The sequence below is a fragment of the Arachis duranensis genome, chromosome 8 (genome assembly GCF_000817695.3).
Source record: "Arachis duranensis cultivar V14167 chromosome 8, aradu.V14167.gnm2.J7QH, whole genome shotgun sequence".
NCBI classification, from domain to species: Eukaryota; Viridiplantae; Streptophyta; class Magnoliopsida; order Fabales; family Fabaceae; genus Arachis; species Arachis duranensis.
Genome location: NC_029779.3, coordinates 32,408,187 through 32,417,085, shown reverse-complemented (window position 1 = coordinate 32,417,085; position 8,899 = coordinate 32,408,187).

The following is an 8,899-nucleotide window of genomic DNA, read 5'->3' as shown; positions in this document are numbered from 1 at the left end:
TGAGTAAGAAAGTTACTGAACTCCCTCCTAGTACTCTTCCAAGCAATACAGAAGAGAATCCAATAGGAGAGTGTAAGGCCATCAACATGGCCGAATTTGGAGAGGAGGAAGAGGCAGTGATCGCCACTGAGGAAGACCTCAATGGACGTCCACTGGCCTCCAATGAGTTCCCTAATGAGGAACCATGGGAATATGAGGTTCACACTGAGACCATAGAGATTCCATTGGATTTACTTCTGCCATTCATGAGCTCTGATGCGTATTCTTCCTCTGAAGAGGATAAAGATGTCACTGAAGAGCAAGTTGCTAAGTACCTTGGAGCAATCATGAAGCTAAATAACAAGTTATTTGGTAATGAGACTTGGGAGGATGAACCCCCTTTGCTCACTAAAGAACTGGATGACTTGACTAGGCAGAGATTACCTCAAAAGAGACAGGATCCTGGGAAGTTCTCGATACCTTGTACCATAGGCACCATGACCTTTAAGAAGGCACTTAGGGTCAAGTATAAAACTCATGCCTCTCTCTGTAATGGAGAAGCTAGGGATCTTTGAGGTACAAGCTGCAAGAATCTCACCAGAGATGGCAGACAATTCAAGAAAACAAGCTTATGGACTTGTAGAGGATGTTCTGGTAAAGATTGAAGACCATTACATCCCTACTGATTTCATAGTCCTAGAGACTGGGAAGTGCATGGATGAATCCATCATCCTTGGCAGACCCTTCCTAGCTACAGCAAAGGCTGTGATTGATGTTGACAGAGGAAAATTGATCATTCAAGTGTATGAAGAATCCTTTGTGTTTAAGGCTCAAAGGTATCCCTCTGTAACCATGGAGAGGAAGCATGAAGAGCTTCTCTCAAAACAGAGTCAAACAGAGCCCCCACAGTCAAACTCTAAGTTTGGTGTTGGGAGGCCACAACCAAATTTTAAGTTTGGTGTTGAACCCCCACATTCAAACTCTAAGTTTGGTGTTGGGAGGTTCCAACATTGCTCTGAACATCTGTGAGTCTCCATGAGGGCCCACTGTCAAGCTACTGACATTAAAGAAGCGCTTGTTGGGAGGTAACCCAATGTTATATTTATCTATTTTCCATTGTTATTTTATGTTTTCTATAGGTTGATGATCATGTGAAGTCACAAAAACAATTGAAAAAATAAAAACAGAATGAAAAACAGAATGAAAAATAGCACACCCTGGAGGAAAAACTTGCTGGCATTTAGAGTACCATGTTGATGGCGCCATTGATGATCACAATTTCGTGTACCAGCCGCGACACCGAGAACTGATCATCCTCGGGGCCTAACAAATGGATATCCCTAAAATACTAACGGCCTACCAAAGGTCCTAAAGTCACAACGGCTTAAACACATAACGGCTCAAAATAAAACAGAAAAGCACACGAGTCATCAAAAGCAAAATGTCAACGGCCATAATAGGCAGAAACCGAAGTTCAAAAACATACCAAGTATACGGCTCAAGGCCAAACCAAATATCCAAAATAAACAAAACAAACCAAGATAACAAAGAAAGCTACTCGAGGTCCATAATTCGGCCATCACGGACGGTTTTGAAAGCCCCCATCATGAACACGTCCATACCCGGGGCCAATACCAAAGCATGAGCCTTCATCATTTCCTCGGTAGCCGCAATCGCACTCTTCGCATCAGCCAACAACTCCGCATTCTCCTTTTTTAGAACAGCAACTTCGGCCTTCAAATCCTCCACCTCACCGAGAAGCACCGCAGCCTGAGAACCCGCATCGGAAGCCCGCTGCCTCTCCACCTCGGAAAGACGGAGGATCTCCGCTCCGGCCTCCTCGTAAGACTTCACCGCCTTCTCCCTCGCTACCTCGGTAGATTCAAGCTGCTCTTTCAACTTGGTCACATAAGCTTGGGAGTGACGAAGCTTCTTATCCAACAAACCGACCTGAGCCATCACGGGCTCGGCCTTTCGAACAATAACGGCAGACCAGAGAAGGGCACGATACACCGACTTGGCTTGAAAAGAGACATCACATTCATCAAAAAATGGCTCTGTGCCAGGCATCAAGTGCTGATCTATGAACCCCGAAGCATCAAAACGTCGATCCATCACAGTAGGAATGGCACCCTCTTCCCCCAAAGTTTCACTACTAGGCTCCTCAAGCCTCTTTCTCTTCCGAGAAGCCTCAGCAGCCGAAACCACAACGACCTCACGGGATCGGGAGGAACCTGGGTGTTAGCCCTAACCCCAGCTGAAACCACTTCCTGAGAAACAGCTTGAGAACCCACAGCAGGATTAGAGACAGGGGTGGCAGGAGATGTCGACGACCCCTCCTCCTGATCCATCGCAGCCTTCAGCCTCGCCAGAGAAGTCAAACCACCAGCCATCTCAACTGAGAGAAACCAAAGAGAAAACATCAAAAACATCAAAAAACAACAAAGGCACAAAATCGGGAAGCAAACATGAAAAAGAAGGAAGTAAAACCACACACCAATATACGTTCGACAGGCCTCAGGATCTCCCATGACATCCCGAGGATTTAACGGGCGCTCCCCGAACAAATGCCACAAGACACTAGCAATATCCTTATCCTCGGGAGACAAGCCATCATAGGTAACCTTAGTCAAAACCGATGGACCGGCACCGAAGTTCCAGTAAGTCGGAAACCGACGCTCACCCTCTAAGGTCAGCCAAAATGGATGATGCCCCCGGACAGGGCGCACCTTAAAATACTCTCTCTTGAAACCATGGAAAGAATCCTCAAACAAACCAAAAATACGGCGGTGAGGCTGAGCCCAGAACGACATATACCCTTTCTTATGCTTCCCCTCCTTAGTCGGAACAGTGCATAAGAAAAGAAAGAGAAACACAGGAACAGACACCGGAAGATCGAGATACTGACACACCAGCTCAAAAGACCGGACGGCGGCCCAGCTATTCGGATGGAGCTGAGACGGCACCACGGAACACCGACTCAGCAAGTCCTGAACAAACGGCGAAAAGGGAAGTCGCACACCGAGTCGAGTGAACATCGACTCATAAACGCACATCCAGTCCGGCACAGTGGGTGAATCAAGATTTAGATAACAAACACGTTCGTCGGCATCCGGGAGGGCAAGCTCATACTGCCGCTCCGCATCGCCGCCACCACAAATTGCCCCCTGATCACGGAGCCTCTGAAGATCGGCCTCCGTCATCCGCGACGGAACGCCCTACATCTCCCAAGAGTAACGAGCGGGGACGCCCCGGGAGGGGGATATCGGAGTACCCACACCATCACTCCTCCGCCGGTGCATACCTAAAACAGGGAGGAGCACCGCCATCAGCCTACCAACCCTACGCAGAAGCTAGGAAGAAAAAAACCTACTACCCACTATCGAACCAACACGATGGTGCTCAGCCCCTTCAAACACGAATACCACCACCCCAAAAGACACAAATGCAGCATGAAAGGAAAACAACAAGAATAACGCATAACAAAATACAATGCCACCAAAACATCATATAAGCAAGAAAAACGAAGGCATACCAACCTGATAATGCAGAAAAAGGGGCCTGGGAAAAGCGTAGAGGCAGAAGTAGTAGCTCGAAGAAACAACAGAAAGCACCACAGAGAAAAGGAGAAATTTTTCAGAAGAGAGAACGAAAGTAAAATGAAATGAACGAGGGAAATAAGATGGAAAGCCAAAACCGTTTCAAAAGAAATAGTAAAAGATGCAAATAGCCCTAAGTAACAAAAAGGCGCATAGGGGCAATAAAGGGAAAGACACCTAAAAACGTCCCCTCACAATAAATGTCCCTCGGGAAAAAGAAACCAATAAAGCACGCCTCGAAAAATGCAACAGGCGCTTTGGACACGGAAGGACCGTGCCAGACCAGAACGGCCAATCCTCAGCACATCAAAGCCAGGTCCGGGACACCGACTTCCCCTTCAAAAGCCAAACGACTACCCGAGAAGAACCAAAGACCCAGCTCACGATCAAGATCACACCTCCCAGCGACAGACCGACCTTGCTTGCTCTCCCGCTGCGGGGGCAACTATTACGGATCCAGCTCACAGATCCATGACCCGGGATTACGCCCAAACCCAATTACCCGGGTCCAGCCCGTCTCGCCCTTCTAGAGGGTCCGAAGTCGGCCTTCTAGAATTCCTAACCGACTTTCGAATTCAAACGTCTCCCTTATCTTAGCCAAGCAAGATAAGATAAGATAACTACCATCACCTATAAATAGAGGACCCAGGTCCCCCAGGTATTCATTCATTCCCTCACACCTTATACCTCTCAGATCCATTCTGACTTGAGCATCGGAGTGTCTTTGCGGGTATCTCCCCCCATTGCTCTAGTCAAGCTATCCGGCATCCGCCTCGACCCACAAGTTCCCGATCCATCGCTCAACCCGTACAAGAGACATCCTGTACAATATTACTATTGTTCTTGTTCATTTCAATATACATTTACAAGCACTTAATAGAAGTGTTAGTCAAGACAAAAGAAGGTTTTGTCAGTCAAATAAATAAATAAAATGAAGTTTACGTTCTTGAATTTTCTTTTTGTTTTTTGTTTTTTTTTTGGTTATCTAGGAGTTTAATTTAATAGGATTATTGAATTTCATTTTCTTAAGCTCGCTTAAGGATTTTAGTTTAAAAAAAAAATCTGTTAGTAGTAAATTTTGGATGACAAGCTAATTACATGACAGTTATTTTCTTTTACCACACCGTCCAATTCTAAAGGCAAAGGGAGAGGACCAATGTTGAAATGCAAAGAGTGGAGGGTCAAAAGTCCAAAAGGTTGAAAAGAAAATAACAATGTGGGACACATGATTTTCATTTTCTTCTACGAAATGTCAAAAGAGCTTTAATTTCATAGAGATAGACATGGATTAAAATAATATTATTGTCACACACAATAAAATTACTACTAGCTATAATAATAAGGATTTTAAATTATTTTACCATTTTTTTCTTGTCTAATGTTAACAAATTAAAGAATTAATTTTCTATATTTTGAAATAAAATATTAGTCTTTTTAAAAGGTATTAAGGTAGTGTTTATTTTGAGATAGTGAGACAGAGATTAGGAGATCGATATTCAGTATCATGTTTGTTGGTTCAGAGGCTGGTACTAAAATTTTAGTCTTTGTCTTCAAAATTTCAGTATTTCAGCACCTCCAAAAAGTGGAGATATAGGATATTGAAATTTGGTGAATTATATGATAAAGATGTAAGTTTACAGATCTTTCTTTTTATGGGATGAAAGAGAGATTGAAAAAGGTAGGACCCACACTTTGAATAACAATAAAATAATAAAAAATAACTATAAAAGAAATTTATTTTCTCTCTCTATATCACTCAATCTGTACAGTAGAGTGCCCCAATTTTATTCTTTGTACAAATTAAATTAAAGTTTTATTCTTATTTCATTTTTTGTCTACCATTTTATACCAAACACAATACTGAGACTTATTTCAATCTTTATCTCTCAGTCTCAGACTCTCAGTTTCTATCTTTCAATCTCTGTCTCTTTGTCAAACGCTACCAAAAAGATTTGTCCCTATCAAATGTAGCTTATTTCCTCAACAGTTTTCTCAAAATTTCTCTGCCACGCCAACTGTCTAATAATATCTTGAGATCGATCAATAGAGATTTTTTATTTAAATTAAATAATACATAAATTAAAAAAATACATAAAACATAAAGTAATTATCTAAATACATAACATTACATATCTCAGATGCTAAGGGATAAACTAGAAAATAAGTATATTTCGGCGATTGAAATTTCGTACTTTGACGATACGATATCGTAATATATTTAGGATATACTCGAGATATATGTTACGTGAGAGATCGGATACTTAATATCTGAGATACGCTTGAATTTGGAAATGGGTCTCAGTATCCGAGATACGTGCAATACGCATAATTCTGGGGTCAACATCCGAAATATGCTTGGATGCATATATAAGGCCACAGCAATCGAGATTTGTTCATTTGAATAGTTTTTAAAAATTGTGACTTTCTAACAGCTTAAATTCGATTTTTTTAAGTACATATGTCCCCTCGACAATATATTAGCTATGGAGACATCAACAAACTAAATGTTACTTGGCACATAGCTGGAATTTTGGATTTTGAAGTTAGTAATTTTTCTGTGTTTTATTTTTAGTAAATAATTAATTTAGATGTTTAACCTTTAGTAATTTAGTTAATGTGCTAGGTATTTGAGTAGGGTAAATTAGAAGTTTTATATTAACTTAGTTAGGTATAGTATGTTTTGATATTTTTATAATTAATTGTAACTAATTGTAACTTAAGTTAAATAAATAAAATAGCTAACTATAAATTAATACGTTAGTGAAATTAAATGAATATATTATTTAAATAAAATATTTGTGCAATCAAATTTTTCTGCAAAATTTATCGTTGGATTGAAGTCATGTAGAATATTACTGTCAGGTTAAAATAGTGCAACATGAATGATTTATTCTTTTACATATTGCTTGGTTGTCCTCTCTTTAGTTAGTACTATGAATATTAGCAATAAAAATTATATTCATACCGAATACAATATTTTATTACCAATATTTATATACTAGGTTTAGGATTTTTAATAATGGTTAAATATAATTAATGGTTCAGACGAGATTAATATGCGAGAGAAAATGTTATGCCTATTGCAGAGACCACAGTTACTGTTGCCACGCCGTGTGGCCTTGGGTCTCCCCATGCCGGATAGCCTGTTGCCTTATATCAGGGAGGCGGAATTTGGGCATGCAATAGAGGGGAGAGATTTCATGTTTGACAATTCCTTGATTTCTGTATTTGTCGAGTGGTGGAGGCTTGAGACCCACACCTTCCACCTTCCATGGGGTGAGGTTAGCATTACGCTTTAAGACCAAAGACCTCCAGGAATACCATGGACACCCTACGTGGGAGTGGGTTGAGAATTTACTTGGTGCCAGGCCATCACCATAGCCAAAGGGAGGGAAACAGGTTTTTGGTCTAAGGATGACCTGACTGAAGGACAGGGTTTCACACATTCCAGCTGGGGTAGCTCCAGATACACTTCGTAAGTACATTAGGTGCTACTTGATGATGTTTATTGGGGGTTTCTTTTCACGGACAAGTATGCTATACTTGTTCCTTTGAGATGGCTATCATTGCTGGTGGATTTCCATCGTTGCAGCCAGTTGTCATGGGGTATGCACTACAGACACATACGTACCACTCACGCTACACTGTGGCAAGGCATGATGTGGCCAACATTGCGGGTTTCATGCCGCTTGTTGTCTCCTAGATCTACGATAGGTTCCCGTCATTTTGTTTGGCGAGATATGACGTCATTAGGTTCCCACTTGCAGCTAGGTATGTGCTTATTGTAGTTAATTTTTAATTTAATAACTAATAGACAGTTGATACGACTTAATTATTGTAATTAATTAATTTTTGTTCGTAATTTTTTTATTGTACGTAGGTTAGCAGAACTAGGTCAAGATTGCCACGATGGCAGGATCTAGACTCTACATTGTTGCATCTATAGCCTCACATATGACCAGGTAGGACATGTTTTGGATTTTGGATTATTTAATGCATTGGTATGTTATTCCTAATTATTGTTCTTTAACGCAATGTGGCTAGTTTTGATGGACACCATACAAGGATCTCCAGCTAGCCCAGATTGCACCCGACTGGCTTACGAGTAATAGAGAAATTTATACATGGAGGGTTGTTGTCCCCCTCGTCTGCTTTCTCTTTGTAGAGTTTCATCATGTTGGTAGAGTGAAGAGGTAGCTCGGGGGCAATAGAACAGGCCACTAGATCTAGTGAATGTCGACGAATATCTTTTCAGGATGATGAGGGGAGATGATGTTTATTGACCCGACGTTCACCATCAGTGGTACGACTTATTTAGGGGACGTTACCAGCTATATCACTTGGTGACCATTGATGGCCACCCTAATCTTTGTCTAACACAGGAGTAACTCACCTGGTGGTAACAAGTATGTAGAGTTAGGTTTCTATCTGGGGAGGACATTATTGCTGATTTGAGAGCTGCAGCACCTCCTGCTGATATCCTCCATGTGGCTTCGGGCCAAAGAGATAAGTTACATTTTCCACCTGATGCCTCAAATTGGAGACGACGGGCAAGGAGGCGTGGCCGAGATGATGTTCAGAGACCGGCATGGAGGGTACGCGATCAGCGCATCAGGTAGGCTGGCGGAGCTAATCAGTTGTCAGACGAGGATGCTGAGTATGCAAGGTAAGAAGATATATCGGAGGATCATACGGAAGCTACACATGTAGAGATTTCCTCCACGAGATTCTTTGCAGGTGATGAGCGGATAATTTGTATGCTTTTTGGCATTGTTTTTAGTATGATCTAGTTAGTTTTTAGTATATTTTTATTAGTTTTTAGTTAAAATTCACTTTTCTGGACTTTACTATGAGTTTGTGTGTTTTTCTGTGATTTCAGGTATTTTCTGGCTGAAATTGAGGGACCTGAGCAAAAATCTGATTCAGAGACTAAAAAGGACTGCAGATGCTGTTGGATTCTAACCTTCCTACACTCGAAGTGGATTTTCTGAAGCTACAGAAGCCCAATTGGCGCGCTCTCAACGGCATTGGAAAGTAGACATCCTGGGCTTTCCAGCAATATATGATAGTCCATACTTTGCCCAAGATTTGATGGCCCAAACCGGCGTTCAAAGTCACCCTCAGAATTCCCAGCGTTAAACGCCGGAACTGGCACAAGAATGGGAGTTAAACGCCCAAAATGGCACAAAAGCTGGCGTTTAACTCAAAGAAAAGTCTCTACACATGAAAGCTTCAATGCTCAGCCCAAGCACACACCAAGTGGACCCGGAAGTGGATTTTTATGTCATTTACTCATCTCTGTAAACCCTAGGCTACTAGTT